The sequence below is a fragment of the Pleurodeles waltl genome, chromosome 8 (assembly GCF_031143425.1).
Source record: "Pleurodeles waltl isolate 20211129_DDA chromosome 8, aPleWal1.hap1.20221129, whole genome shotgun sequence".
In the NCBI taxonomy this organism is placed as follows: Eukaryota; Metazoa; Chordata; class Amphibia; order Caudata; family Salamandridae; genus Pleurodeles; species Pleurodeles waltl.
In genome coordinates this window covers 1,480,159,987-1,480,169,124 of record NC_090447.1, presented here as the reverse complement: position 1 = coordinate 1,480,169,124, position 9,138 = coordinate 1,480,159,987, and positions in this window count along the sequence as shown.

Here is a 9,138-nt window from a genome sequence, read left to right as displayed (position 1 = left end):
GAAGCAATGTCTTGTGGGACAATAGTAGACGTGCCTGGAGGTACAGTGTTCCCTACTACTTGTGTAAACAAAGGCTTTCTATTAGATTTGCCACTGGCCATACTGTTATATATTAATTTTAGAGAAGACAATAAATAAGTACAGCTTAGTAATCAAATATGATATCTAATTGACTCACAAAGTAGGTAGATATTAACACTGTAAATGGTGACAGACATCTGGGATTTTAAAATTATGGCTATATGTTTTCATGCAGGTGTCGCTGAGAAACAGTGCATCAGAAATGTTGTACAGTTTTCGTCTGCCTACCCAAATTCACTTTACCCCCTCTGCTGATAGGAATTCCGGCGTTTATGTAATTTCGTAGTAGAGTCTGAATTGTCAAATTTAGAAAAATATCTCTGAAGTGAACGTTTATATGCTTCTCATACAGCTGCCTTTCGACATTCAAGGAAAGGAATTTCACATATCTCTTCAGAAGCAGAATTCCTGATAGAATGACTAATTTTCACAAACTCTGTCAGCTGTAGGAATGGTGTACAACACTCACTTGCCAAACTGTATTTACGCCACACACCTGTAGACAAGAAATTCCTGCGCTTGCATAATCACGTAATGGATCCTAAACAGTTAAGTGAAGAGAAATACCTCAGAGTTGAGAGTTGTCAGAGGCTTCTCTTACAGCAGCCTTTTCACTTATCTCACCAGCAGCTGGCTGTGTTTCCTGACAGAATTAGTCTTTGCCACAGACTTCTATAATTTTAAAAAATAATGACTGAATGCTTTCAGACAGGTGTCCCTGAGAATCAGTGCATCAGAAATAGCTCACATGTTTTGCCTGCCTATCCAGATTCGCTTTACGCCCTCTGCTGATAGGAATTCCAGCATTTACTTAATTGCGTAGCAGACTCTAAACTGTCAAATGAAGAGAAATACCTCAGAAGTGAAAGTCCATATGTTTCCCCGAACAGCAGCCTTTCAACTTTCAAGAAAGGGAATTCCACTTATCTGTTAAGAAACTGGCTGTATTTCATGACAGAATGAGTAACTTTCACAGACTCTCTCAGCTGCAGAAATGGTGTACAACACTCACTTTCCGAACTGCATTTGCTCCACACACTCTGCTGACAAGAAAATCCTGTGCTCACATATTTACATAAGAAGTCTGAACAGTTAATCGGGACATACAGGCGTGACACTCTTGTTAGTGTAAAAGGTCATTTATTAGAACAGGTTTTAAACATCATTACTCAAAACTTAACCATATTTCCTTTAACAAACTTTAACTTAAACAATTCCTTTTCCTTTATTTCCTCCTTAAAATATCTCCCTTCAATTTCCCTACCGTATCTACTCCCCTATTCTTCCCATGCCTTCCCTGCCTGTAGCCTACCCCTCCCCACTCTGATCCTTCAAATCCTTGTTTTTCCCCCTGGAAGGGTGGACAAGCCCGCACCTGGCTCTCCACCCTCCCCCATCTCCTGCCATCCCTTCAAATTCACCTGTCCTAAATGACTATTAACCGCCCCTACTTACCCCTTCCTGCCTACCTACGATCTCCTCCTTCTGTCTTCCTAAGCTGGGTGGGTGGGTGGTCCTAAATAACAAAACTCCTTCCTACCCTAAACGTCGGCGCGGTGAAGAGGCCGACCCCACCCTCCACCCCCCCTATATACCCTGCCTAAGACCCACCCCCACCTAACTCTCTACCAATGAGGCGCCTTGCGTGCCACTTCCCTTCCCGAAAATGCCCGCGGAGAGATTAGACTGCGTCTCTTCCTCTCCGCGGGCCCCTCCATCGGGACATACAGGCGTGACACTCTTGTTAGTGTAAAAGGTCATTTATTAGAACAGGTTTTAAACATCATTACTCAAAACTTAACCATATTTCCTTTAACAAACTTTAACTTAAACAATTCCTTTTCCTTTATTTCCTCCTTAAAATATCTCCCTTCAATTTCCCTACCGTATCTACTCCCCTATTCTTCCCATGCCTTCCTTGCCTGTAGCCTACCCCTCCCCGCTCTGATCCTTCAAATCCTTGTTTTTCCCCCTGGAAGGGTGGACAAGCCCGCACCTGGCTCTCCACCCTCCCCCATCTCCTGCCAACCAGGGAAACCTGTGAGGCGTTTCGCTGCCCCACCCTCTCTTATTCCTTGGTACACAAATTTGTACCCCATGCGCTTTCTAACATCAGTCTCAATTCCATAATATAATACACATTGCCCAGTTGTGATAAATGTACCCCATCATCTCAAAACAACTCTTTTTCTTGTTCTTTTATGTCCCCGTGTCTCAGCACTTTGATCCCCTGGGCCCAGCAGAAAACCCTCATAGCTCTGTTCAATTTTTTCCGAGCCTGCTCTATGGCTCTGTGATTGACAGCCCCTCTCCAAGCCCTTCTTGGCACAAATTTCGTCCAGATCAAGCATGTTCCACACAGTTTGTGTTTTAAAAGTTCCAGATCCCTCTGCATCATTTGAATCAAAGTGAGCCCCGATAGCTTCACCAGATCATTCTCCCCCAAATGTATCAATAACAAATCTGGACACCCCCAATGCGGCAAGTTACTCGTGATAAATGGAAGCAGGCTCCCCCACCTCATACCACTCTTGCCCCACCAGCGCACTTCATGGTTTCTGCTGGGCAGTCCCAATGATCTGCCGTACACTTGCTTCTCTGCGAATTTCGCCGCCCAATGTACAAACGAATGGCCGACCAACCATGTCGTCATCTTTCCCTTCTCTGGCCCAGCCACGCAACCTATAAAGAAAAAACATTGTAACAACTGCCTGGATATACAAGAAAAAAAAACCTTCGCTCCCCTATTTTTCTTCTTCTGTCTGTGCCGTATTCTTCACGGCCTAACATATCTTTCACAGCACCTTGACTTCCATCTCCCTATGGCCTTGATCTTAGCCCAATCCCATCCCAAGTGCGCCGCCTCTGTTGCCGCACCAATCCTAAAAGAGTGTGTTCCATAATCACCTGCGCGCCGCCCTATCCTTCCAAGTGTCATTCTCATCACTTGTAAAAGTTGGTAACTCGTTAGTTTCTTTCCTGACGCATGCATGAAAACGCCTGTTTAGCCTGCCCTTGGCCATCTGTCTTTGAACCTGACCCATTCCTCAAACGGGCAAGCTACAACCGCACCCCCTTTCCTCAACCATATCCATTTGCCTTTACCCAGTTGGTCAGTTTTTGACCGTCTTAACCATATCCCCAACCTGTCTCTATGCACGTGTACCTCTTTTCTCCTTACCCCGATTTCTTTTCCCACCCCCAACAACTCTGATATTCTAAAGGCGCCAAAAAACATCCACAACATACATAACCTAAACAAGCTCACCTCATACTCATCCCTACAACAAACTGGTAACACCTGTAACATCTCTACCAACATTTCGAACGTAATGGGCTCCCTGGCTGGCTTGTCTCCGCTCGCTCTAACTTTGCTCCATCCCTTCAGCATCTTACCCAATAAGTCATTTCGCGCTGGGTCATAGCCAAAAAACAATTTGCCATAAAACGACACACCAGCCAATTTCCCCCCAATGGTAGCTGGAGATAAGCCCTCCCCGATCAAAAACTTCACGAAACGTCTAGTTCTTGGCAGGCTTTGTGCCCAGAAATTTCCCCAAAACCGTTCAAAAGATTGAAATTCCAACCATGCCATTCTGTAATTATGCCGCGTAGATACTGCTAATGACATCTCCACCAGCCCCGTGATCATCATGCCCCCCATTCCCAGATGTCTGCCGGGACCACAGTCTTGTTCCGATCTGCTCCAGGTGCCAATTCGCGGAAACGCCGCCACTGTGAACGAGATAGTGAGTCTGCAATCTCGTTGTAAATCCCCGGTATATGTGCAGCTTTAAAAATAACATTCAATGACAGGCATAAAAGCATGAACTGGCGCAACAAGCGCAAAACTCTGAGGTCCCTTGCTCTCTGTCTATTGACTAATTCTACCACTGCCATATTGTCTATCTGAAAAATCACTGTCCTGTTTGCCAATTCTTGACCCCACACTGCCAGTGCAACTAAAAGGGGAAAAAACTCCAAGAACGCAATGCTTCTCCCTTGCTGCATCCAAACTGCCGGCCATTCCTCCGCACATCACCTCCCGTCCCAATACAAACCAAAACCTGACGCTCCTGCTGCGTCTGAAAAAATTTGTATTTGCCATACCGTGTCCGACTCTCCAAAGGACATAGGCACTCCATTGAAATGTCTCAGAAAAATCTCCCACACTCTAATGTCTTCTCGTAACGACAATGATACTCGTATCCTGTGGTGCGGAAGCACCGCACCTGACATGGAGAGTCCCAAACGCCTACAAAATGTTCTACCTCCCCTAACTACCCTGCACGCAAAATTAAGGTATCCTAACAGCCGCTGAGCCGTTCTCAGGTCCATCTTGCGCAAAGTGCGCACCTCCTCAAGGCAATCTAGCATTTCCTGAACCTTTGCCGCTGGTAACCTAGCAACCAAATTTTGTGTATCCAGTTCAATGCCCAAAAAGGTTAGAATCGGCACTGGGCCTTCTGTTTTCTCGGGGGCCAAAGGCACACCCGCCTGGTGTGTCAGTTTTTGGAAGGCGTCCAGAGCCCGCCCACATGCCCCTGATGCCGCTGCCCTACGAATAGGAAATCGTCTAGGTAATGTGTCACCCCCTTATGGCCGCTCGCCCTTACAAATACCCATTGTAAAAAGGTGCTGAAAGTCTCGAACAGGGCACATGATATCAAGCAGCCCATGGGCAGCACCCTGTCCACGTATATGTTGCCATCCAGCTGCATGCCCAAGAGGTCGAAATCTGCCGGGTGAATAGGAAGCAGTCTAAAGGCTGATTGAATGTCGCATTTTGCCAATTCCGCCATCCTGCCACATTTTAAAACTAACTTTATCGCATCGTCAACTGGTGCGTAGATTACTTTAGAGTCCTCCTGGGCAATAAAGTTGTTGACCGACGTCCCTTCCGGCCAAGACAAATGATGAACCAAACGGAATTCTCCTTGTGCTTTCTTGGGTACCACTCCCAAGGGGGATATCATAAGAGTGTCACTTGGCCACCCAGAGAATGGGCCTGCTATTCTGCCTAAAGCTACCTCTTTTGCCAATTTGTCATGCACTATCTGCGGGCGATCTTTGGCTGACCGCAAATTGTCAGCCCATCTACGTTGCCGCGGGCCTTGGTAACCTATTCTAAAACCTTCTCTAAAACCCCATTCGAGTAGACGCGCCTTGTCCCTGTCTGGGTATCTATGCAACCATGGTAACAGAAAATCCAGTCTAACTGGTGTAGGCCCCTTTTGGCGCAGGAGTGCCATGCCCCCCTCTCCCTCTAGCAGCCCTCCACTGTTCGGCTGGGCTGGACAATGAGAAACATTGGGTGACTGGATGACGGCCCCCGCACTTGGAGCAGTCATGCTTGAATCTGCATTGCGCCCTGGAACAAAAGCCTTTGTTAAAGTTCCAACAGGCCCCTGCCGTTGATCCTGTTTTCTTGGTAGTATTGCCCGCCCCTCCCTGGGCGGGGCGAGCTTGAAAGGGCTTATAAGTCACTGGCAGGCCACTCGCAGTGTGAGTGGACGCCGCTGTCTGTGCCGATGCCATCCATTGCATCCACAATTCGGGGTCCACGTCACCCCACGGTTTTTCCGGATTAACACTCACCCGGGCCCTGAATTCCTCATCATAACTGAGCCATGCAAAACCTCCAAAATGCATCTGCGCCTTTCTAATTATATCCATGTATTTGAAAAGTGCAATAGCCCTGTCAGGGTATTTTTCGCAGTATATACTGGCGAATATCAAAAAGGCCGATGTCCAGTTATCCATTGTTATCGGCACCCGAGGTCTACGCGCTAGCTCCCATTCCTCCTCCTTAGACCCTTCCTTTGCCTGTATGTCCCTATGCAACAGTTTAAACACATCCACATATTCGTGTTTCCATATCTTGTTTTTTGTTTTTTCCGCTACATGCGAACCTAGGGGCATGGCTAAACCCATGTACGGCAGTCTCTTACTGAGGCCTCCCCCTTCCTTCTCCTCCACTGTCTTTTCCCCCGTATCCTCCTTCCCCGTTGTAACCGTAGCACCCGTGGCTGTGCCTTCTCTGTCCTTGTTCTCGCCCGTCCTCTGAGTGTCGCTATCAACTGCCTTCTGTAGAACTGACCCGTCACCTACCCCAATGGACCTTCTTGTGTTAGCCTCCTTCGGTAACCCACTCCCTTCGCCCCACACTGACCACCAGTTCTTACCTCCAGTGGTGTCTGCCAGACTCCTTGGGATTCTTTTTAGGCCTCTGCCTCGCGGCGTAGCTTGTCTACCGCCCACGGAGCTTTCCAGCGGAGCTGCCACCTGCAAAACAGACAACGAAGAGGTTGCGCCGCTCTTGCGCCCTCGCCCGCCCCCTTTGGTAACCGTATTCACCTCCCAATCCCGTATTTCGCCATCCTCCCATTCATCCCCCTCCTCCTCATAGTCCAGTTCAAGTTCATCATCTCCTTCGCACTGGCCTTTGCGCTGGCCGAAATCTCTAGTATTGGCCGATGTACTCGTACTTGCTTCCCCACCCGCATGACGCGTGCCATCGGGACGGTGTCCAAGGTCCCTCGGTGTGGAGAAGGCCGCTGCATACCCCTCCAGAGCTTCGTGCCAACGCGTTTGGGCCGTATTGCGCCCAGTTGGCGTAGTCCGTCTCCTGCCAACCTCTGCCGCTGGCATTGATGCCCTTCTGCCCCCGTGACCGTCTGCGTCACCGGGTTTCACCGCGCCCACTGACCCCTCGTCCGCTCGAGCCTCTTGTCTCTGCTCTCCCCTTGCCTGAGGCACCCATACCCATGTTCCCCCTCCCTGTCCCGATTGTTGTGGCCCCGCCTGTCCCTTGGCCTCTCTGAGCTTTGGCGTTGTCTCGTTGCGGGCCTGTGCCTCGTCCCTGTCCTTGCAGAGCTGTGCCCACCTGGCCTCCGTTTCTGCCACCGCCTTGCGCTGTTCCCTTATCCTGGCTTCCAAATCCAATGTCTCTGCCTGGTCCCAGGCCACCTGCGGATGCGGGCTTCTGTCCCCCACGTTCCCTGCTCCCCGTGCTGCCTTGACTTTCCCCCCTTTGGCCTGGCGGGGCGCTGCCTTGGACCTACCTGGCCTGCCCCTGTGCCTTCCGGCATATTTTCCTCTTTTCTTGACGGGCGCCCCAAAGAAACCAGGGCTAAAGGTGTCCCCCCTGTGATAGGACAGATCTAAAGGGGCAAAATCACCACTGGGCCCGGCTATAGCTTGCTCTGCCTCCTTGCTGTAACTGACGTCTGCTGTCTCCCCCACCTCGGGGCCCCCCCTGCCCGCCGGGTCCGCGCCTGCCTGCGCGCTTGCTGTCGCTGCATCCTGCTGGGCCTGGGAGTCCCCTACAAACATCAGCGGGCTCTGCGTCCTGGAGGGGGCCTGCTGCGTGATCGTGGCCTGTCCGGGGGCTAACGCCTCATCGTCTCCTTCCCCTTCAGAGTCCTGCGACTCGCAAGCCGCTATTGCGGCCGCTACCCGCCCCTATGCCGCCCTGCTGGGGCGTGTCATCCCCACCCAGGCCTGATCTAGGACCCCAGGTCTCAGCAAATCCGCCCTGCCTGCCTCGCCTAGCACACGTAGTGCTGCTCTGACCGCCTCTGCGTCGTGGCCGGTGGCCATGCTGCAGCCTGCCCTCCGCGTGTTACAAACTACCCCGGGCTTATTAGCTGCGCATGCGTCCCCAATGGGGGTCTTGGTTTGGGCTATCTAAATGCTGTGAATGTATATCTATTATTATTATTATTATATATATATATATATATATATATATATAAAAAAAATTTACCCCACACTGTCTGGCACACTCTGTTTGTGCCCTGCGCCGCCCCTTGCCAATGGGGGTTGGGCCGCTACCCTGCCTAAACAGATGCCCTGAGACCTGGGAGCCGAACGAGGAACAAGCTGTATATTTATTTATTTATTTATTTATTTTTTGGTGCCCTGGCGCGTGGCCTAACGCTTTTGCTGGCCCCTGGGGCCCCGCGCGCCAGTGACGGCGGCCTGTGCCTGCCGGTTTGCTCTGCCGCTCCTCCTTGTGCTGTAAATTGCGGCCAAAAACCCCCCCGGGAGCCGTCTCCCGTAAGCGCGCGGCTCCGCGCTGTGTTATTTATAAAAAAGGGGGTGGGGCCGCCTTCCCCGATCCCCCCGCTGGTTCTCTGTCGACGGAGCTGCTCACCCCGTCCAGAAAGGCCGCCCGCACCGGCCGCTGATGTCCTGGCAAACAATAAAAGCGGGGAAAAATTACCGGGGACCCCGCAAGGCGGGGGCGCCTGACTCTGAAAAAGAAAAACCTCCCCGGCTGGCCTTGTGGCCTAAATGCCCGTTGTAGGAAGTTGGCTCTGTATGTGCTATTTCAAAGTAAGGAATAGCATGCACAGAGTCCAAGGGTTCCCCTTAGAGGTAAGATAGTGGCAAAAAGAGATAATACTAATGCTCTATTTTGTGGTAGTGTGGTCGAGCAGTAGGCTTATCCAAGGAGTAGTGTTAAGCATTTGTTGCACATACACATAGACAATAAATGAGGTACACACACTCAGAGACAAATCCAGCCAATAGGTTTTTGTATAGAAAAATATCTTTTCTTAGTTTATTTTAAGAACCACAGGTTCAAATTCTACATGTAATATCTCATTCGAAAGGTATTGCAGGTAAGTACTTTAGGAACTTCAAATCATAAAAATTGCATGTATACTTTACAAGTTATTGACAAATAGCTGTTTTAAAAGTGGACACAGTGCAATTTTCACAGTTCCTGGGGGAGGTAAGTTTTTGTTAGTTTTACCAGGTAAGTAAGACACTTACAGGGCTTAGTTCTTGGTCCAAGGTAGCCCACCGTTGGGGGTTCAGAGCAACCCCAAAGTCACCACACCAGCAGCTCAGGGCCGGTCAGGTGCAGAGTTCAACGTGGTGCCCAAAACACATAGGCTAGAATGGAGAGAAGGGGGGTGCCCCGGTTCCGGTCTGCTTGCAGGTAAGTACCCGCGTCTTCGGAGGGCAGACCAGGGGGGTTTTGTAGGGCACCGGGGGGGACACAAGTCCACACAGAAATTTCACCCTCAGCAGCGCGGGGGCGGC